Genomic DNA, 23,586 nt, shown 5'->3' with positions numbered 1-23,586 from the left:
TCTGACACACCAATCTACTTTCTTTCTGATATGGAAAGCCTTTTGCGATTTATCTGGCTGCCTGCTGCCTGTGATGTGACCGTATCATTGTGTCGTCAAACCGGTGAGAGCAGCCACACTCGTGGCAATGGAGAGCAAGGGTAAATGGTCGGCCTTCAGTAAGTGAACGTTCGTGGTCTTTTAATAGGACGTTAACACGCCTTCCTCTCTCTCAAAATGTAGGTGTTACTACAAGACAGCGGTATTTGATACGCAATGCCCATGGCACGTCACATTCAACATTTTTTTACGCGCGCTTCACACCGCAACCTGGAGAACGCGTGCTTGTGCCTTGGGGTTTGTTTATTTTAGCGCATAGACCCGATAGCTTTCGGGTGACGACAACACGACGTCCACCCCAAATCGCGTGGCCACATTATTGACGCCACGCGCTAGCTTGTGAGCATAAGGAATTACAGCAACTCTTTAAGTTTTTCCAGAAAGTGGCTCTTTTTCTCTCTCTTTTTCCTCGGCATTCTCGAGAAATCTGCACATTTTTTTTCGAAGGCCCGAGCGATAACATGAACCGGATAGGTTGCTTGTTGCAACAGCTTGATTTGCTTTTGAAGGCTTTGTTCACACGGATTTCGCAAAGTTGCGCGCATGCGCGCAAAGACAATGCTTCGCTTCGTGAGCTCGACATGGACCGAAAGCGCATTTCAGTGAGTGTTTCAACAAGCCGGGGTTGTGCCTCCAGCGCACGTGTGAACAAAGGAATTTCATCCTAAAATCAAAGAACTGAGGCGTTTTTTTTTTACCGACAAGCTTGTGATAACCTCGATGGTATTCATTCTTACGGGTTCCATTTTTAATAAAAATTGCATTTGAGAGCCAACGCTAGTCGTTTCCTCTTCTTCCCTTTTTGTCCCTCGTCTCAGTGTGCGCTGTATGTACCGATGTACCAACTCGTTAAAGTTGCTGTGTTATTGCTATGGTCGAAATATTTCACCTAAAATACATTAAGCCACGTGTAAAATCAAGCGTATATAAACAAAATATAAATAAAGAATTTCTACAGCGCATCTCATCATCACCATCATTTATTAACCCGTAAAGGTCTCTGTTGAGGTATTACACAAGGGGGGAGCATACATAAGAAAAAGGAACGTTCAAACAGTCACGAATTAAGTAAAAACAATAAAAGTAATATTTAGAAGGGAACGAGGTGAAATGCTAAGACGGTCAAAATACACAGGAATAACAATGCACTCAACCTAAAAAAAGGTCAGTCAAAGTACAAGGAAGAACAATGGACACAGTGTGAAAAAAAATCCAAATACGTTACGCATCAGCACTCAAAAAGTTTGTTAGTACATTTCGAAACATGATGGGTTCACGCTCCATTACCATTAGGTCTGGTAAACCATTCCATTCTGCAATGGCTACTGACAAGAAAGAGTTATTCAAGGATTTGGCAGAGCCGTGAATTTGTTGAAGACTGAGGGAGTTTGACAGGCGGCGTGAAGTGCGGTTTGGCGGGAAAACAAGCGTGTCCCTTAAGTGTGGGAAGTTATAATAGGCATAAAAAGTTTAAAAGAGGCATAAGCGAGAGATTTTTCGGTGAAGTGCTAATGATTTAATGTCCAGGGATGATTTGATGCTTGTAGCATTTAGCCGATGGTCGTACTCCGACGTAATAAATTGGGCTGCACTGTTTTGGACGCCTTCAAGTGCCTCAACAAGGTACGCTTGGTGAGGATTCCATATTCCCGATGCGATTTCCAGTTTAGCGCGGATAAATGTCTCATATGCTAGTTTACGGATCACTCGGGGGTGATGACGACAGTGACCGGCTAATGAATCCCAGGGATTTGTTAGTTGCAGTAACCAGATTATGAATATGTTCTGACCATGTGAGCTTGCTAGTGATGGTAACACCGAGGTACCTGTCTGATTGAACCGGGTCAAGAGGAAGAGAATGCAAAGAATAAGAGTATGATATGAGAGAGTGCTTCCGCGATGCGCACGTGAACTTACATTTTTTGACGTTTAGTTGCATGACTAACTGAGTGCACCATTTTTTAACTGTAGTGAGGTCACGCTGTAAAAGCATTTGATCGTTATGTGAGCTTATACGGTGGTGCAGGACACAGTCATCGGCAAAGAGACGGATGGATGACGAAATACCAGAGGGCAGGTCATTAATGAAAATTGGAAGCAAAAGGGGTCCGAGGACTGGACCTTGCGGTACTCCAGATAACATAGTGCAATAGCGCAAGAAAACACTGCGCAAGAAAACACAGCAAGATAACACTTCGATGACTGTAGAGTGACGGTGCCCGATCACTGTGAACTGTCAGTAAATGCGTAACACTGCCTGTGTTTATGCATATGCAATATCTTAAGCGTTTTATTTATGTACGCTCATCTAGCATGGTCATGGTTATATTGTTGATATTAATTGCTGTGTTCTTGTTCTTGATTGGTAAATGACATTTGTTTTCATAAATATTGTACAATTTTAATAATTTACATTTGCATATTTTACCATATTTCACTGCTAATGTACTGTGTACGAAGTTTTTTTTTTTTTTTTTTTTTTTTGCTGCGTGCCAGACTCCGTCGCTCGAGCCATCAATGGCTTTGTCAGGCCGGATCAAATGTACTGGTTTATTAAAAGAAACGAGGTCTTATTGTTAATATTATTATTAACCGCGGTGTGAAAAATTGGAAGGACGTAGCTGTTAGAATTTTTTTATAAACAAACACCTCAATTTGTATTTTATAATTTTTAAGGATGACTCATGTGCTTCTCCCATGGTGCAGTAGAGTGAATTGTGGCGTTGGAGTCATCCCATCTGTCAGGCACTATTCCCAGAGGATACGCTCGAGAAACTGCGAAAATACAATTACGGGAACACGACTACGTTGCCCTTACGTGCAGACCACGCGGCCCATCTGATTTTGATCTCAGCCTGTACTCTTATGTTACTTAATGCTTTTAGGTATTGTTTATGGCGGTGGGCTCATCCATAAAGTTTCGTTTAGGGTAGTTCGCCTACAGTTATTAAACAATCGTACTTTCTGGCAGGGTCCTTTATGCACTCGCTTAAGATACTGGATCCGAAGGCAAAAGCCGTCTTCTTTTTCTTCTCAGCTGATTTATTGATACCCCCCCCCCCCCATCCGAAAGCTTTCTGCACTTAAAGCGGTTTTACACTGCCTCCGTGATCTTTTTGACCAAGCGATTATGTCATGGGATAACGTCATCATGTGATGTCATGATGACATCATACGGTGACGTCGACGCGTGATGTTTTTTTGCGTCACTCGTGTTGACGCCGCCGACACGGGACGCCGACGCTTCCGACGGTCAATTTTCTCATTTTGACAAAGAATCTAAGGCTTTCGCCTTAATGAAACCATTCGGAAGTCAGCGCTTGTTTGTCTCTTATGTGTTCGTCTCTTGTTCCAGACAATCCCGAGCGTTTAAGTAGTCCCCATCACGACCCGTGTGACACTAAGCGGCACATACTCATTCACCCAAGACGACGTGAGAGAGGTTCGATAAAGAGCGGCACACTGCAGACAACACGTTCTAGCGGCCTTAGTTTGTCCGAAGGACGATTACAAACCCGCTGCCCTGTGCCCAGCAGCCCAGTGATCTGTCCGGTGTACCATGGACTCCAAAGGCGCAAGCTGGAGTGAAATAGGCTGCATATAGACGGACATGCCGAAAACTACAGGTGAAGTTTCCCAAAAACAAAAGCTAATCGCTTTAAAAATCATGACGAGAATGAACTTTAACCGCTAGGTATGCACCGGCTACTGTTTCATAGAAAAGTCACTGCTTATACGCCCTTGCTGACAGCGCCGCCAATGCAGAAGGAATATGGGTATGGGCTACTTCACGGCCAGTCGCCCGGAATCGGTTTGCGAAGAAAGCACAATAACCATATAAATGTAAACATATAAAAAAAGAATAGTTTTAAGTCAATGTGCTAGAGATAGTGGGGTTCGCTATAAAGTCTCCAATAGCTATTGGTGTAAACCACAAGAGACATACCCTGGCGCCATAGGGGTGGCAGAGTCCACGGCACTGTATCGTGGTTTCATTTGGCATTTTACTTGGCAGCGTAATAGGGGCGTAGCCAGAAATTATTTTCGGGGGGGGGGGGGGGTTCAACCATATTTTATGTATGTTCGTGCGTGCGTTTGTATGTGCGCGTGTATATATACGCAAGCAAAACTGAAAAATTTCGGGGGGGTTTGAACCCCCCCAACTCCCCCCCCCCCCTGGCTACGCCCCTGCAGCGTAAGTATGCCACATCGTATGTCTGCTGATGTTCATGTACGTTTTCGTGCTTAATGGATAGCATGGGAATATACTGCAGGTTGCGCAACAAATCTATCGCTGACTTCGACACTCATCTTCGATTGCTTAATCCACAATTTGTTGAGGGCATTAATCCTCCCACCCTTTTGGGTTTGATCGGTCAGATTTCAGCTTGCAGAAACCGCGGGATCTGCTTGGCCTTCGGCACGTGAAAAGTCTGGGGGTATTTATTATTTGAAGCGCTTAAAGTTAGATTAAGAAGTCAGGACTTGTATCTTATCCATATGCTTAGCCCACCGCATTTCCGATGCCTGCGCTTCCTTTCTCCTCAAGGTTTCTGCAGAATATAGGACAATGGGTGGAGGCAAAAAAAAAAAAACATTTTGGATTAGCCGCTTTCCGTTCCTCATTTAAAAACCGCATCGCTTCGCAATTTTGCAGTAACATTTCATATACGAAAGACATGACAGGCTGGATGGGGAAACCCGTGGGAGAGGAGCTCAGGAGTGGAGACTTGTGTCAACGCGAGTTTATTAGCATTTTTCTCCGCGTCTAGCGCTGGCGACGCATTCGCATCTAGGCGAGAAAGTGAGCATCAACCGCTCGCAAGCGAACCCTATTTTCTGCGGCCTTGCGGTTTCCCACTTTTTTTCGTGTCGCATACAAGCGGCTGAGTGCGCGAGCGAGCGTCTTGCACAACCACCATTCTAGGGCCGAGCCAACGCGGAGTGCGACTTCGCCTTGAACGGACACGTATATAACGGGGTTCGTGCCGAAGACCAGGCACAGACACACAACGGCCTTTGCACCACTCGTGGTCTTCCTTGCGAGCAGCAGTGACAGTCGTAGCGTCGGCAATCCAGTCACCATGATCAAGCTCCTGGTCAGTATGCCGTAACACTTCCTTTGTCTTGTCGTTCTTTTTGGTAACTTCAGTTTTTGAAAGCGGTCAGGTTCTGACCCTTACCATACTTAGGTATTAGTGTGGCAACTCTCATAATCGCCTCAGACGACCTGGCTAGGAAGTCTGTACTGCTGTGTCTGGCACCCTGTATTGCCGAGTAAGATGTACAAGGTCGTGGTTTTAATTTCCAGCAGAACGTGCCGCATTTGAATGCAGATGCAGGATCTAGAAATTTTCTTTGGCCACAGAAAGCGCACCTCCTGCTGGGTGTATACTATTGCAGGGCACCCGCAGTTACGTACCACGTACGCAGCCCGATGGTTGCCGTTCAAGGGAAAATCGCATCAATGTACTACTTTGAAAGGATTGCGTTTAAGGATTATTATAAAGTGTCAGGCCTTTGCTGTCCTGTCTCAAAACATTCTTTGCGATGCGGGCCAAAAGCATCCCTTGCAGTGATTTTCAGTATCCGGACGACCGGAATGCTCAGAACTTCGTTAAACAGGGTGTGCCGTCGCGAAAGCACTTTCCGAGTGATTGTGATCGTTGCTGCTCGATCAGTGGAAAGCAATTCCCAATAATAAAAGTAGGAGGAAATCGCTTGCTACTACCCAGGCGACACAGCCGCGCATTATTGTTCCAAGGCTGGCCATGGCCCTTGCATTTCGAGGGCTGCATGTAAAGGAAACGAACGCTGATTGCTTCGGCGTTCGTGCTGTGCAAATGAAGCCTTGGTGTCTTTTAAGACGCCCTGTTTTGAGCGATGCGTGTGATCACGGCGTGCTAAAAGGCACCTGCACAAGGACGTCTTTCACAGAAACCTTTTTCTTTCTAAAACCAGCAAGCTCAATAATGGTTCTGCTTATTCCGGGCAGTGCAACTAAGCGACCTGGCAAACCGTGTGTCTCTTCTTGCAGATCCTCCTCGCCGTGCTGGCTCTTTTTGCCGTCTCTTACACTGCCGCGGCGCCGCAGTACGTCCTTCCGTACGCCTACCCGTACCACTATGGCTACTACGGTGCCTACTACCCCCACTACTACTACGGGCGCTAAACTGGCGCCAAGGCGAGCGCAGCGACAGTTTGCGGTGAGCAAAGATCTAACGTTATTATTACACCGGTTTTATAGAGACGAATCAGGACATATCGAATGTAAGGGTCAAAGCAGCTCAGTATCATCTGTAAGAAACGAGCTGTCTAAAAAAATGTCAAAGGTAGTTTTGTTCTCGGGGTCAGCAGTGTAATCGTTCGTTCACGTTTGTGACAAAAGCGTCTGGTAAAATGCAAGTCTCCTTGCTAACAGATGATTGCATGCAGCGTTCTTCTATGACTACGAATCGACGTTTCATTGGATGACAGAGTAATGTCAGAGCCCTTCGGCAACGAAGTGTAAATGCCTGCCTTCGATTTTTAATCGCAGAAAAGTTTGCAATAAGCTTAGAATATGTATCATCTTTCAAATTGAAGTCTAAAAGAACTTGTTTTCGGGCGAGTTGGTGCGTCTTAGTGCACTTCTTTTAACTGTACTGAAGTACGGCCGCACAGAGACTTGAGACAAGGGCAGGCGCAGACTTGCACCTAACCTTTATTCCACATACATAACTTGAAACTGGAAAACTCATAACTGATGATATTGGAAATAACTTTGAATTGTGTCTTGCCGTTTGTCAATAATAATGTTTATTTTTCACCATTACACTAATGAAGGAAAGCTGCAGGTAAAAGCTGCTCTTCGCAGAGGCAGCTTGTCAAAATTTATACATGCATTGTCACGTCCTACAGTTACGGCTCCTATTGCAGTGATTTAGCACTTATAAAATGATGTAGCAGACCAATACTAGCATAGAGTTAAAGTAGGGCTCAGCGAAATAGTCGGCGACTAGCTGCCCTAATCACTGGATATGACGCACACCACACGGTGGCTTAAGGTATTAGGAAACAAGATTATGCAGTTGGAACTCGATTCAACGAAGTAATGACGGCAATCGAACTACTTCGTTAAATCTGGAAGTTCGTGAAATCGAAGAAGAGATTTATCGGTCCTTCGAAATTTAAGATTGTTGCGTAGCCACGACCCGAAAGCTGCCGAGGCATTTTATTTGGCACTGACACACGCCTGCGTGTGTGAAATGTCCGGGAGGGCAGCCCGGACCTGGAGCCTTCACGCGTCCGGGCGTGGTAGACTTTAACGGGAAGCTATCACAAGCTGACGATGTGCACCGACTGGGAGAACGAATGCAGTGACTGTGCGAGCAGGCAGAACATGACAGGTGAAACGAGGCGATCATTGTCATCTGTCGCATAAGCCATTAATTAACGAAAGCAGACACTGCGTTACTGTGGGAGCATTTACGGGGACAACAAGCCACCACCCACCACTAGCGACATTTGGTGCCTAAAAGCGCTAACGACTGTTAAGTCCGTTGATGGGCGCGGCATGCAGCCTCGTCAAAATAAAACTACGGTCATGGCTAGGGCGGCTAGATGTCTTAACGCGATAACGTTACAGCTCAAGCCCGAAGCAAAACCCGCCTTTGTCAAAATTAGACAGACCTCGCAGCATTTTAAAACCATTTATTTCTTGAAAAGCTTCGTTGCATCGTTTAGTGCCATGATAGCTCGTTAATTCGAGTTGATGACAACATTAAAACCTGTGGGCACCTGCACACCGGGGAATAGAAATTTCTTCGTTAGATCAGGAAATTCGTAACATCGGGCGTCGTTAGATCGAGTTTCTTTATAGTTTGGTTTTGCAGCAAACATTTAGGTCAGCTAACGACAAACTATATTATATATTCGCGGTAGTATCAAAAGGAAGCTGACAGGCCCGTATTCCAGCCCAAGGTTTAATGTCCGTTTCCCTATTGACGCGACAGCATACCACGCTGTGAGGTCCTTCATATAAAAAGGCCACAAACTTTGTGAGATGTATACTCCGTAAAGGACATATGACAACTTACCTTGAGCTGTACTTTGTTGCTATTTTCTACTCTTGCAGGTAATTTCTTCGAGATGAAATCAAGTTTTCTAACTCGCTCCTCCACTGTGATTGGCACTTCTCAAGATCACCCTTGAGCCCAACTTATTCAGTTCAGCTGTCCTGCGGAATCCAACGATGTCCAGGGTTCTAACGCTGACCCTTCATGAATCTTCCGATCTTGGCTGTGAAATAAAACCATTCTAACCAGACTCTTGCACTTATACTCTCATTACTGCTTTGTGACGAAAATATTGGTGATGCACAATTTTTTTTTTGTTTGCTATCGTCGATAACGCTTGCTTCTGGTGCATCGAGATCCGAGTCTTCTACTCGAATTGTAGTGGATGCCCCAAACATGGCTTCATCGGTGGCGTATACTTCAGTAACTGCAGTAGTAAGGAGAGCGGAGCTAGTTAGTATGAACGCATTGTGGGATAGCGCAAAGAACACAGGGCCACAGGCACCTGTGCCCATACAGGCGATGCAGTAAGCGCCTGTATCGTCTCTCTTACCTGCGCCCCTGTGTTTTTCGCGCCATTTCACAATGCGTTCAGTAACTCGTTGGCTTCGAGTGCCACCTTCTGGCCATCTACTCTCGCACACTTTGGCCTGCTGAGACACTGTACAGCTGCTTTGAACGTGAACATCTCTTCACCTATGCTACCATTCAACACTTGAGACTTTACTACGAAGGCCGAAATTTCTATGTTCTCACGAACTATAAACCTATAGTGCATTCGCATCCTACTACGCCGCTCAGTGGATTAGGAAATTGACTTACTTGTCCTTATTTAATTCTGACATTCGGTGTGCATTGAGGGTGTACGCGCCCTTTCCACACGCAAGACTCCAAATGGGAGAGCTTCGCAACGGTACAGCGTAGATATCCAGAGTTACAGGCGATGCGCAAAATGGATGAGGTTCCTAGGTACTCCCGAGGCCATTTGTTATATCATTTAGTTCTTAGACGCACTACGCCATTTTGTTCTGATAATGTGATTAACTTGACAACATTGTAAAAGAAAAGTTCTCTACTACTACTACTTCTATATCTAGAATCAGTGTCTTTTATGCTGCTTCGTTAGCTATAGCTGACATTACGAAGGAACGCCATCAGCGTTACAATGAAAATGGTTGGCGCGCAAACGATCAAGGTAGAAATCGTCTCTTATCTCACGGGGTTAAAGGGATACAATGGAGGAAACGATTTTTCTCATATTAGTAAATTACTCTTTCGCAATTCCAAAATCACCACGCTTGCCGCGAGAAGACACTCAGTAAGCGAGAAAACGCGCAAAAAGAAAATGCAGGTGGCAACGCCACCTTGAAATTTCCGCACCAAACCTCGTGACGTCATAGATTTTGACAGCATTTACTAGGTCCTACGTAGTACCTAATCAGTAAAAATGAAGTACATTGTCCTCTGAGTGGGCCATAAACTTACCATACCAAGTTTAAGGAAATTTCGTCGAGCCATTGTCGCCAAACTACGAAAAATACGCTTTGAAATCTGTGACGTCACGTGCGGCGATTTCGGCGCAAATTTTAAAAATGCAACTCTGACCTTGATTTTCGGCTGTATTGATAAACCTCTGATGAGGAAATTAACGACATTAAGACTTCTCAGAATACAATTTATCATTCTAAACCGATTCATTGTTTCTCTTTAGTGTCCCTTTAAGGGGAGCTTTCGTTTCGGGGACCGGGCTTTTAGAGGTTAGCGTCATTGACAGATTCGCCTTTGAAAATTGTGACCCCTACAGTATCCCTTCATGTTTGAACATTCACTGCTCTGGCTGCATCAGAGCAATGATAAGTATCAGTAACTATGGAACTTTGTTAACTATACTTTCGACTGCTTTATTCATCATTCGAAATATTGAAGGCGTTGGTTGACATGTTCTGTGCCAGACCGGATTATTGGAATAGTGTTGACAGTATAATGGTTATTATAACTATTACAGTGATCTATATGACCAAATAACAAAACTCATATCCCCTTTTAGACTTCATATTTCGTTGCGTACAGATCATCTTATGCTGCGTTACAGGCGCCATCGTAAAGGTTTCTCACTTATTAACAGAAGAGTTTAGAAGCCGCAAATGCACAGCCCGTGCAATATTTCTGCGTCGAGTATTTCCGCAATAAGTAGACTCTATGCGTTAATACTATTACACGCGACTTTGGTAGATGCACTCCTGTTATTTCGGTGGGCGCTCACACTAATCGCCACGTCGCACCTGCGGTATCTGTGATCGTTTTATCTGCGATGCTCACTTCGTAGACCAGCAAAGCATGCATGCTTCCGATTATGTACGTCATGCACACCACTGCAGCACCGATCTGCTATGTATAAATAATGATACTTTTGTGCGTCTTTTCAATCGTGAATTTCTATACATTTGATCTTTGATTTGATACAGATAAAGATTAAATGTGTGTTTAAGACTCGGATAAGGCCTTCATAGCCCATAGCGCCACACGATCTTCAACATCACTATCATCACTGTTATCATCAATAATTTCAGCGTTCGCACTTCAGCTATAAAATTATTTTATGTGACACGCACTTTTGATGGTCCTGTTTTGGTGTTGACACTCCACCTGATAGCTTAACAGGTAAAAGTGTCGCGCTGCTGAGCTATAGAGGACGCGGGTTCGATTGCCAGCCACAAGGCCCGCATTCCGATGGGAGCGAAATGAAAGAACACCCGCGTATTCAGATTTAGGTGCACATTAAAGAACCTCAGGTGATTATAACTAACCTGGAGCCACCACCACCCCTCCCTCCTGCCTTTATCATTCCTGACAATCACATCGCGGTCTTGTCACGTAAAACCCCAGAAACTATCATTACTTATGTGGCGTTGACGGAAAAGCCCTCACGTCTCCTAACTGACGAGATCGCAACGGTGAATTCCTTCTTCTGTCATTGCGCGCCTTCGCGATTATACGCTTGAGCTATGATTCTCGAGGCATTCCTTTGCGGCAGAAGCGCATATGGTTATCACCGTCGCCCACACCACTGACTATTATTATACGACATGCGGAGATTAGGTTTTCCCCTAGCTAGCAGGTATTGCTCTGCATGCGTTAAGCGCCATAAGAAGAGCTTCCTGGCAGGATTTTGCGCAAGCTGCAGGCATGTTAGTAGACGAGACAACTAAAAGCTAAAAAGAACGCGTTGACGGGAGAAAAAGGTGTTGCAGCAGATGCATACCTGCAAGTAAGCGAGATTGGCGCATGAGTTTCCTCTTTTTCACAAGCCATATACGCGCGTCTCAGCTCCCCGCCTTATCTGTTTTACGTTTTCGCTTCTTGTTTGCGTTGCAATTATAGCCATGACTTTCTTCATTCTCTGTCATTGTTTTCCTACGTGACGCGCCAGTCTTCCAATGCATTTGCGGTCTTTTTGAGAGGTTCAATATTAAAACAATAAAAAGCTGTCGTAATATAATAATCGCAGGGGCTTTACGTGCCAAAACCACGATATGTTTATGAGGCACACCGGAAGGAGCACTCCGGCAGTGGCGCAGCCAAGGGCGATTCAACCTCCCCCCCCCCCCCCCCCCCAAATTTTCGTGTGCATATATTTTTATTCATATGCGTGTACGCACACATAATACACGCGCGCATATATGTGAAGGGGGCTCAGGCCCCCTCGTTCCCCCTCCACAACCCCCTTAAAAAATTTCTGACAACACCCCTGGACTCCCGATTAATCTTGACTAGGTGCATTTCTTAACACAAATGAAAAATTCTAAGCACATGGGTATTCTTCGCATCTGTCCTCCATCGAGATGCGGCCGCCGTGTCCGTGGAAATCGAACCCGCGCCCTCGCGCTTAGCAGCGCGACACATTGGGCGCGTGCTAAGCTACCACGACGGGTGAAAAACGCGCTCGTGAGAACGTGGGCAGGAAAAACGAGTTGCTTACGTGGACACCAGAGTGCGCATGGCTTACACGAATATGCACTACGCGCTGGTGAACTTGGAAATACTATGTGGCCACGCGAGTGCTGTCGCGCAATGAGAGGCGGAAGTGCGCAGTTGCAGGACTTTGAATGCAAACAGGCAGGGCTTTAAAAGAACAAAGAAAGAGAAACGTTATGCCACGCAGCTGTGGCAACACCAATCTGCAAACTGGGCACACCGTAAAGGCTGGAGAAAGCACATGAGATGATTACGTGAACGTTAGCCTCAGAACTGAAGACTTGCATGAGGGTATGTCATACGGTACAGCACTGAAACAAATTTGGGGTGATGGAACAGAAAAAGAAAGAAACAGAGAACAGATAAAGAACAGAGAGAGAAACGGACTGTCTGAATGTGTCGGCTCCTCCACTAAGACCAATAGGGTTCAATTCTGAGCCGCATTCCATGCAGGTTCAACGCAATGTACTGTCGGCCGCAAAAGTTTGCGGGATCTGCAGCGCGTGGCGGAGCGACGGAAAACTGCATTGTTGCGTCACCTACCGTGATGCGGTGGGTGTTGAGGCTATCGGCCGCGGCCTCCGCGATTAGATCCGGCAACGGTACGTTTTCTAAACGCGCCGTCGCTAATTGCAAGGGCGAAAGCCTCAACACCTGCCGCGTCACGGTAGGTGACGCAACAATGCAGTTTTCCGTCGCTCCGCCACGCGCTGCAGATCCCGCAAACTTTTGCGGCCGGCAGTACATACGTTCTTGGCGTCCATTGTGAACGCCAAGGACGCCAAGCGTTTTAGTGAACTTAAACAACAACCGACAAGTTCCGAAATTTATCCGCGGCCCTTAATGACACTCCTTAGTTACATCGTATATAATCTAGTGCGTGTTGTTCTCTCAAGTTACGGTTCTTAATTATTTAAATAAACGTATTTAGGTAGAGGCTGGCCTGGTACCCACAAATGCCGTGGCGCCTCCTACGTTTTTTTCTCAGACATCGTATATAAATTTCCTTGGATGTTCTTAAAAACTGCGAGAGTTAAGAGAAAGAACGTGAACGTACAGTCAACCACAGAAGTTTGCGGAACGTGCGAGCGCGTGGCCAACAGCCTCTTGGCTACATGTCCGCTACGTCAGCGGCGACAGACAGCAGCGCTACTCCCAAGGTGCATCCCTCCCTCTATCGATGGCCTCTCTATTTTCTTGTATACCGGTGTCACGCTGTGCACTGTTGATCATGATTAAGCCCGATTGGGATACCGTTTCCGAACAGTCATTGGCTCCCCCCTGCAGCTTGCGTAAAGGAGCTAATAAAAATCAAGAAATTCGTTCCGGATCAGGCGTGATCCCGATCAAAAGTGACCGTGTGACACCGGTATTACTGGCCACAAATATATTCGATCATCCTCTCTTAAACGCGTCGCGCTCTACAGTTTCCATGGCTACGCGCTTCCGTCTCAAGAGCAGTGTATCAGTATTATTGTTATCTGTCGCAACCCATCGCACAAACTGATATCTGCCCGCCAACGCACCGATCGAGGCACGCGTGATTGCTGTGATAACCGCCACCGGAGTACAGTGGTTACACGGTGTTTGGCTGCTGACCCAAAAGTCGCGGGTTCGATCCCGGTCGCGGCAGTCGAATTTTGGTGGAGGCTAAATGCTAGAGGCCCGTGTATTTAAATGTATAGGTGCATGTTAAGGAACCTCTGGTCACTGATGGTCGAAAATTACGGAGCCCCCCCCCCCCCCCCATTTCGGCGTGCCTGATAATCATATCGTGGTTTTGGCGCGTAAAGCCGTAGATATTATTATTATTGCTGTAATACGGCTATCAAAACAGAAATGTGACGGCCTTACTATAATAATACGCTGCACGGCAGTTGAAAATAGATATTAAATAACAAGAAGATTCATTTCCGCGGCCGACGGTAGGTGACGTACCGCTAGATGGCGCGGATAGGCATTACAGCACGCGCTTGCGTGGTCCGTAAACTTTTGCAGTCGACTGTAGATTCACGCGCACATTGTTTCATTACGAACATATGAATGTGCTCACAACGAAAATACTTACGCAAAGGAGGTATTCACAGGACAGAAATGTTAAGAAATTATTAAAGTTATTGGGTACCTGCAAATAATCTCCACCAATAAACACACCCTACAGAGTGACAAGTCTAGCGCATGAAGGAAGTGTGATTTCAAAGCTGCTGGCTTAGCCGTCGCTGGAATTTAGCTTTTTCAAAGCAACAGCCTTCGATGCCTCATCAAACGCGAAAATTGACCGTCGGCGTCAACGCGAGAGATGCAAAAAATCATCATCGCGTGATGACGTCCCGTCACGACGTCACAGATCAGCAAAATTTGTGACGTCATCACATGACATCGTCGCTTGGTCAAAGGGACTGATCACGGAGGCTGTAGCTTGCAATGCCTTCGATCCTGGAGGCAGTGCAGAACCACGTTAGGTGCACAAATGTTTCGGATGGTGGCGGGGTAGCATCGAAATATCGACTAAGAAGAAAAAGAAGATGGCTTTCGCCTTCGAGTCATCTCAGGTGAATTCATAAGAGACCCCGTCAGTTTTCTTTTTTTCTCGATGACGGGAACACAACGTAATCTCTTCCTGTAGTACAACTGCTAGAATGACTTCATAGATAAAACGCTGTCAGCGGTGATCCGTGTCAAAGACCATTTTATGAAGTAAAACAAGCATAATAATGGAGCTTCGCTTGACTGCAGCCAACGATCACGCCACCGATTGCAGCCTGCTTGTTGCTAGACTGTCACAAAGACTGTGAGCATGTAAGTTACGTGCGGAACCGTATGAACTATCTGTATCATGTTCACTCTAAGCGCACCACACCAAGTGGCGTCGTTAAGTTCCTTAATTCGAGGCGGGGGCGTTTGTTCTGTTCATAGATTTTAGTGATACAGAGGAACATCACGCGTGTTCAATTCGAACGGATGGTGCCCAGGAAACTGCCGTCGAACGCGACAGTGCTGCATCGAACAATTTCAGAGCTATGTGCTTACTGAAGTGTTGACGCCACGTTTTCATCGAGTTAAGGTGCTCGCTACCTCTAGGAATGTCAGCTGGCACGGCGAGGTTGCCTCGCACGTTACTTATCGAAAGAAAGGACGCAGTTTCCAAAGAAGGTGAGCGTTTCGTTTTCTTATTTCTTTCGCCATAGGCGCCGGCGGGCTCGCCAGCGAAACACCATAAAGTGCAGGAAGCGATAAGAACTTGCAGTAATATCCGTGTACTGCGTAAGCACCGTGGTGGAGTCATCCTGCTGCTTTCTTATATATGGGCGGCTGTAAGCTCAGCAGAGGTTTATATGCACTAGACGCACAAGCCAGTGACAATTAAAATATGCCGATTGACGAAAGAGGAAAACGAGTATTGGAATGCGGACCAAAGTGGCGTGTTTATTCGACTGCGTTTGAATTAGAATCTTCCGGATAACGATCGAACTATGAAATGTTTTGACTGAGTAAACGATAAACACTGAAGGGACAATCCGTCGGTTAACCAGAGTGTATCTTTGGCTGGAGAAGAAGAACATGCGTATAAAAGTAAGCACGCTTAGAAGATGAAAGTCGGTTTCGTCATGTAAAACCCTGGCAAATGTAATTGTTAAAATATGAAAGTGCGACAGAATAAGGAAGGAAAGAATGAATAATATTAGTCAGTATCAGCGCTTCCACGTGCTTTCAAAGTGCCACCTCGTCGCGCTCAGTGCCAGTGTCAAATCCAATGCGGTGACAACCACCGTCGTTCAGTCGGTTCAGTGCTCACTGTCGCGTGGCAGTTGTTACAGATTTGCAAAGCACGGGGCTGAAGTATGTTAATTCGTATTCACCCTTTCGTTGTTATTCGGCGGGAGTTAAGAACGAGACAGATATGTTCACAGCATGGCCAGAAATGTACGCCCTGCATTGTTCGGTTTGCAATTTCATTCTTGCTCAGGCATCGTCAAAATGAGTGAGTTAGCAATAGCCAATCACTAAATTATGTATGATTCTGGAAATGAAAATGGTTTCAGAAACAAACGTCATAAGCAGACATAGTCTCGCGTGCAGTATCACGCTGATTGCGTTATTCCATAGCGAACAGCGTAGTCGACGTGGCACTTAGATAAATTCCAGGTTTTCGTTCCTGTCGACAAAAAAAAAAAATTAAAGGTCACTGTAGCATTCCAAGAAACACTGCAACGGACGACGCGGCAAATCGGGCACATAATAACGAAGAGACCCAATTTCACGCTATGAAATCCGCCATCTCCTGAGACAGATAACCTGTAGCCTCACCAAAGACAAATGGTTCGATGAAAAGTCTAAAAGCTTGGACTTATATTTAATAGACTCTTGCATAAAACTATGCATTCCATCAGACTTGAGAGAAAATAAATTTGAAACATTAGTCCTCCGCCTACGGCTTGGCACAGCATTTACGTGACACTTCCTACACAGGATAAAACGTGCGTCTAGTACAGAATGTTCCTGCGGCCACCCCGACGAAGGTGTACATCATCTACTTATCGGGTGCAAAAAATATGAACCACAACGAAAAGCATTACGAGCAAGTCTACTACTTTTAGATTGAAGGCCTTTCACAGTGAAGAAAATACTAGGTCCATAGCCAACGGCAAGTCTTCAGAAAAGAGCGCTTGTCGCCTTCAAGAAGTTTCTTGAAGAATCTAATATTTCATGGAAATATTGACCTACTGTACACGATGTCGACTTCCCCTTCATACTGAAGGAAATGTGTAATGTTTGTGATAGTGCGTTTGATTTTATGTGTAATCATTTGTGTCAGTGTGTTTTCCTGTGTATGTCAAGCAATAGAGAATATTTCAGTTTGAACGTCTACATGTGAAGCGACTTTTCCTATTTGAACTTGTGATACTATGCTTGTGTACATATGAACCTATTAGACGTATATGAACTGCCACGTGACGTTCGGCTGTGCGTATTTTCACATCGTGTGTTCTACTGTATTGCATTCTGTGCCCTTATTATTTTTCTTACTACATATTTTGTCTGCTAAGCGAGAAGGAGTAGCCGGTGCCACCGTAATGGCACCAACCTCTCCTGTTTCACCATTGCAAAAAAAAAAAAAAAAAAAGAAACCAAGTAGATGAACTTAGAGTATGCGTATGATATTGTATACTCGTTTATTGGCGCAGCAATTTCTAGTGTCGCCCGAGATACAGCAATTGTAAGTGTAGCGCCGTGCAATATACGTGACTGACGCCCGCCTCGGTGGCGACGTGGTTACGGTGCTCGGCTGCTGACCCGAAAGTCGCGGGTTCGATCCCGGCCGCGGCTGTCGCATTTCGATGGAGGTTAAATGCTAGAGGCCCGTGTACTGAGCAATGTCAGTGAATGTTAAAGAACACCAGATGGTCAAAATTTCCCGAGCCCTCCACTGCGGCGTGCTTCATAATCATATCGGGGTTTTGGCACGTAAAACCGCAGATATTATTATTACTTCCTGCCCATAAGAAGTCTAATCGCTGAGGCAACGGTGCTATTTGCACTGCATCTCATTTCCCGCAAAAGTTGTGAACAAGCACACAACAGCAGTCATGTTAAAAGCAACGCGTTATCGCGGACCGAAATTATCTGTTACGTAGTGATAAGGACAGATACTCACGGGGTTACGGAGGAAAAAAAAAGCCGCTCGTTTCTTTGTGCAGCCTTGCGAAGTTGGGTTTCTAAGAATAGGGGGGTCTGTACTGACACATGTAAGTGAATTATATTCTTCGGCTTCTTTGATACTCTGTGCTACACTTCGACGTCACGGAGGCCAAGGCATTTCCTTACGCTGGGCGGAAAACACAGCCCTGAAGTAGGAACCACTAAGCATGCGACGTCAGCGATTCGACCGCATTCTATTCAGAAACAGTGTAACACCTAGTACACACACACACACACACACACACACACACACACACATACACACACACCAATGACGCTTCCTCTTAGATGTCGCACACCAATGCACCCCAAAAGGCCGCCACTTCATTTCTCAACCCACCTGTCAAGTCGTTGCACGTCCGCGTTCGCAGTCACGTGCAACTTGAACTTCGTTTCTTGTTTGTTTTTCCCCCGCGCTGGATCCAAGAGCAACGAGGAATGGCATTAGTTTCATTTCTGCGGCGGAAAAGTGATCTGGCTTTGTGTCTGCCTTTTCAGACTGAACGGTCTGGTTACGTCCAAACCGGGCCATATATGGGGAGCTACAGCGCAGTAGGCACAAGGCTAAGGGTTCTTTTTTGACACGACTCCCCCCCCCCCCCCCCCGTGACTTGTATCCCCCATACGCTGTCATGTACACGCCCGCATAAACACGTGCCCACCGACTTGCGCGCACAGACACGCTCACGTGCTCTAACAGTGACGTTCATGGGGCATTAAATTAAACGAGCTGCTTTGCATGTGCATCGCTTATCAATTTCTGCAAAGAAAGAACTAAATTGAAAGTAAGTCCGATTTAAGTAGAGCGAAGGAAGTGTGGGCTACAGAACATCTCGAAAGAAAAGCGGCAGTCCACAGCCTGCGTAATGACGTTTTACGGATTTGAGCTTCCAAGAAGTATTGATCACCGAACAGCCCGCGGTTCGTCGACTATTGATTCTCTTTCTGCGACACACCGTAGTTATCGGCGATTAGTGACACGCCCCTGCTATCAACGAACGAGAGGCTCAGACGATACGATTGCCGGATATGTATATGCGAGGCTAATGACGCCTGCCAATAACAATGGCGATGTTTAGGGTTAGAGAAAGAGCTAGACGACTTATTCTTTTAATGTGAACATTTGAGGACGAAACAAGTGACGCTTGCGGTTTTATTTCGGCGATAAATTCACGGCTCATGTCTCTCTCCCATGTCGTAAACTTAGGCTGCACAGTAAGCAGACAGCGGTATCTTATAATTTGGTTGTCCTAGACACAGCACGTGTGGCCGTTTTCTTCGGGGGTAAAACTAAACTTTGCGAATGAGTTTTCAATTATAACCGTTCCGCGAAAACAAGAAAGCTATGCTACCAAATATCTCGCTTCATTAAGTGCGTGGCCCGGAGAACAAACTGAGATATCTGATATGACTTATCACTACTTTTGTCTTTGGGGTACGGATCTCAATGGCCGACTAAGTTTTGCAAACCAAGCAAATGCGATGTTTTTGTTTTTGAGTTCTTATTTATAAATGACTGCTGCCTCCTAAGCGGGGAGTGAGCGTTGTCTCCGGATCAAAATAAAGTTCTTTGCCTGCCTGCCTGCCTGCCTGCCTGCCTGCCTGCCTGCCTGCCTGCCTGCTACTCAAGATGGAGCATTTTCCAGGAAGCAGGCTCTCTGAAACGCATTCTTCTTACGTATAGTATCGCAAGAAAAATTCAATTGCAGAGTGGGACACAAAAAAATGTAGTAGTTAGAATTATAAGCTGAAACATTGAGATACAGTAATATTTTAAACCGAGCAAATAAATCGATAAAAAGGAAGCTTTTAAACACTTAACAAAGTAGCTGTTGGTGTTTGTCTACACCTTTGTGCTTGCGTTTGGTGCTGATTAATTACAACAATTTCTTCTCACCCCCTTGTAGCGCGGATAAAACTGTGTATGCAATTCACGTCATGTTTTTTTTTTTTCGTGAGAACAAAAGTGGTTTGACTACGACATGAATTTAAGGACAGCACAGAGCACAGGACACGGAATGATATAGAATATCCACGAATACTCGATGCACGTAAGTATGATAGCACGCCGCCGCCACATTAATAAAAGTCTGAGGTTTTAAGTCCCAAAAGCACGATACGATTATGGGGCACGCCGTAGTGGAGGGCTCCGGAAATTTCGACTATCTGGTATTCTGTGGACGTGCACTGACATCGCACAGTACACGGGCCTCTAGCATTTCGCCTCCATAGAAATGCGGGCATCGAACCCGCGACTTCCGGTTCAGTAGCCGACAACTATACCACCGCGGCGGACCACCGCCAAAACTTGGCGCCCGTGGGAAGTTTGTGCAGACTTGAGCATTGAGCGGAGTGGTTAGCAAAGAACAGTTTGGGGCGGTCGTTTCAGACATTTGACGTAACTTACGGTAACTGTACGATGAAGCATCAAGAGCGCCCACCCGGCGAGACAAGGAAATCATTCAAATCTCGGTACTGGAAATGTTCCAGTGAATGCGCGCTCGACTTCCTGGACGATGTATACCTTCGAAAGCCGCATAATGTAACAGGCACAAGTTAACGACACGCCGAGCATGCTCTTGCACCACTGCACCCTTGCACTCTCTCTGAACACCCTCCTTCATTCCGCCATAAAACCGCTACATCGTCAATGATACACCCTTTTATTAAGGCAATAGCCTTAGATGCCTCATCAAACGCGAAAATTTATCATCGGCCTCCAACGGCGTCAACACGGGTGATGCGAAAAATCGTCATCACGTGATGGCGTCACCATATTACTTTACCATGACTTCGGCAAAATTTGCGACGTCACTATGGCGTCATGTGATGACGTCGTGGAGGCAGTGCCGATCGCGGAGGCAGTGCACAACCCGGTTAGTTGTAGAAAGCTTGCAATGCCTCTGATCTTGGAGGATCAATGCATCGACTGAAAAGAAAGAGAAGATGGCTTTCACATCCGAGTCATGCTAGGCGAATGCATCAGGGGCCCTGCGAGTTTTTTTCATTTTTCGTTAATACGTACTTGTAATACGTTCCGGACCTTGAAGTTTCTGTTGCCATCTTGCCTTCAGCGTCCTAATAAAAAATGATTTGCACGAAAACAGACATGTATTTTTCTTGGGATTGTTGTGTGCGAGTGGCTTATTTTTTTATGAACTTTAATGCTTAGCCTAGTAAGGTTGTCAGCTTTGGTCTTTCTATATGATGCCTAATTTTTTACATGATGTCGCTAATAGTCCTTATCCACCCTTATTTCTCCGCGCATGCGTGGCTTGTCAGAAGCAGCGCTTGAATGGGCCTTGCACAGCTGTACGAATTCAGCTGAAGTTCAGCGCCCGTGGTGTACGTGTCTTTGTTCGTTCGGGCTTCTTAACTTCGCGCCGCCGTTCTAAAGTTCATGCGGAACGAAATAGACCGCAAGTATGTGCAGTCGCCACCAGTATGAGTTGCAACACATTATCCGCGCTCAAAGTAGCGCCAACACTGCAAAGCGGTGCCGACATATAAAAAATTACTGGAGTGGACACCGTTTCAGTTACCGGTATATTCTCTAAACCAATTTAACGTTTGCCAGGGCAACCATTCACGCTTGGGGCCCCTTCAACCACGGTCATCGTGTTGCACCTCATATTGAGCTCGACTGTACCTCCTAACCATCCTCAACTGCTCTTCGATCGTCGACACTGCTTTGACTCAGGTGACGTTCGTTTTCGTCTTCCGCCGCGTTTACATACAAGCGACCACCGTAAGAATTGTGTGCACACGCACGCACGGTTGCCGGAGCGGGACGGCGCACCCGCTCTCCGAGTATTCGCCCTCACGGGGGTTCCTGGTCGCCCCCTCGCCCTCTCCCCCCCCCCCCTACCCTCTCAGGTCGCTTGTTCGAATCGCCAAGTAGACGACGCCCATCGCCTCCTCTTCGAATGCGCAGAACTTCGGGAGAAGCGGAAAGGCTGTTACGCTCCAGTATGTACACCCATACACACAGCTCAATTGAATACTATTCAGTGAAACGGTTGTGGAAAGGGGGAACACAGACTAACCGTTCCCCTCCCATTCCCCTCCCAGCGCCGTGTTTGTGCCCTTTCTTTGTCCCGTCTCGTAGCGCTGTTTTCTACGGGAACCGTCTATTTCCCCCCCCCCCCCCCCAGAACCACTACAACAACATTCGCCTGCAGGAGATTGATCGCGTCTAGCGTTGTTTGCTCGGCGCCCCCCACTCTTCCGGCATTGCAGACTTGCACGACGTTTTTTTCCGGAAACTGAAAGGCGGCATTTGACGCCGGCTGGCTGCCGACTTTTGCCCAGATCCGAAAGAGTTACCTCAGCGCGCAGCGATTTTGTCCCGCGACGTTTCGCATCATAAAATAGGCACGATGCACCCTTGCCGGAAACAGGGACGCGACAGGGTGACGTCATAGCTGATGATGAAAGGGCTGGTGAAAGTACACAGAGCAAACACATTAAGTGCTTGAGCTTCTCGTTGATAAGGTTTATGAAATCGCATGCTTGGCGTTTCAACACCAGTTTCCATTCTTTTGTTGGTCCTGAAAGGCCTGGGAGGCATTAGATAAGGTGAACATACAACAGCGCACTATGTCCGTTCGTGTAGGCATCTATGCACCTCGCTCCTAGTCTTGAGGTGTAAAAAGATATCTCTACGATGCCGCTCCGCAACACTCATCCCAGAAGTGAAGATTGTAATAAAAGACAAAGAAAGATTAGAAACCACAGTGTACCCGACGGGGATTCAAGAATGTACCACCACCACGAAGGTATACCGTGGTGGTGGTACATTCTATCCCGCCTAAATAAAGCGCTTTGACATGAATTTAGAGTAAAAGACTTCCAACTGCCATTTCCACATTCGCCTGTGTCCGTGACGTTGGCAGTGTGATTTCTTTTGGGTACTTCTGTCACAGGAAGAACATCTTGGCTATAGTTTCGGTTTCGAAAATAGTCATCGTCATGACATGCAACGAAAACTTTCATATATACATCCACGCCGTAATGCCATGTTCTAGAAAGAAAAAGGGTGCTCCGGTGTGCCCACTGCTGTTTGGTGCATTCATATTGATGATCTTAGGCCCAATACCTTGGTCAAGGCTAGAAACACTTACATGCACTGCTTCGTGCCTGTCATTCTCCTTTAAGTGTCTATATACCATATAATTAAGGTGAATAGTCAAAATCATTGGCACGTTTCGTTTGTATAACCAAACGTGCAAGACTCAAGTCCTCCCAATTTCCGCTCTCCCAAAGCAAATGTGCACTGCCATCTATCGCCCTCGCATGCGTGTCTTCAGACCTCGTTGTTACGCAAAATGCAAATACTTTCGCGCTCCAGTAAGCGCGTCATTACGAATTCAGCGGCACGGGACGACGCGGTTCCGCCGACTTCCGTTATAGGCGTGCATTGTCTTTCCGCCACAACTTCCGCCACAGCCTCCAGCGAAAGGAAGCGATGAGCGTCACGCGATTCTACTTTTATTTAATATGTTTTTTTTGTAAGCGCACTCCCGGTGCGCTCCCGGGCTTTAAGATGACTGACCCCCGTACTTTGCCCAACCCCTGCTACGTGTTCGGCCCATCGTATTGCCGCGCTTATTTCCACCGCACTACACCGCATTCATTGTCGAATCTCGGTCGCGGGGCTTTCACATTGAAGTTCAAGACGTTTGCGTAATGCACGATGGTTACTCTCGCACAGTTCGCTGAGACATGCGCACGTATCGAAACGCACGCATGCGCA

General features: G+C 46.3%; 1 long non-coding RNA gene across 1 annotated transcript; it reads left to right on the top strand.

Moving 5' to 3' along the window:
- Window positions 1–5,075: 5,075 nt before the first annotated feature.
- Window positions 5,076–8,370, top strand: LOC119372056 (uncharacterized). The gene is made up of 3 exons (XR_005179419.2): window positions 5,076–5,198; window positions 6,137–6,305; window positions 8,216–8,370. It is a non-coding gene; the product is annotated as an uncharacterized LOC119372056 (long non-coding RNA).
- Window positions 8,371–23,586: the final 15,216 nt, after the last annotated feature.

Source organism: Rhipicephalus sanguineus, chromosome 10 (assembly GCF_013339695.2).
Source record: "Rhipicephalus sanguineus isolate Rsan-2018 chromosome 10, BIME_Rsan_1.4, whole genome shotgun sequence".
NCBI lineage: Eukaryota > Metazoa > Arthropoda > Arachnida > Ixodida > Ixodidae > Rhipicephalus > Rhipicephalus sanguineus.
The sequence above is the reverse complement of the archived record's forward strand: the minus strand, read 5'-3'. Positions and strand labels throughout refer to the sequence as shown.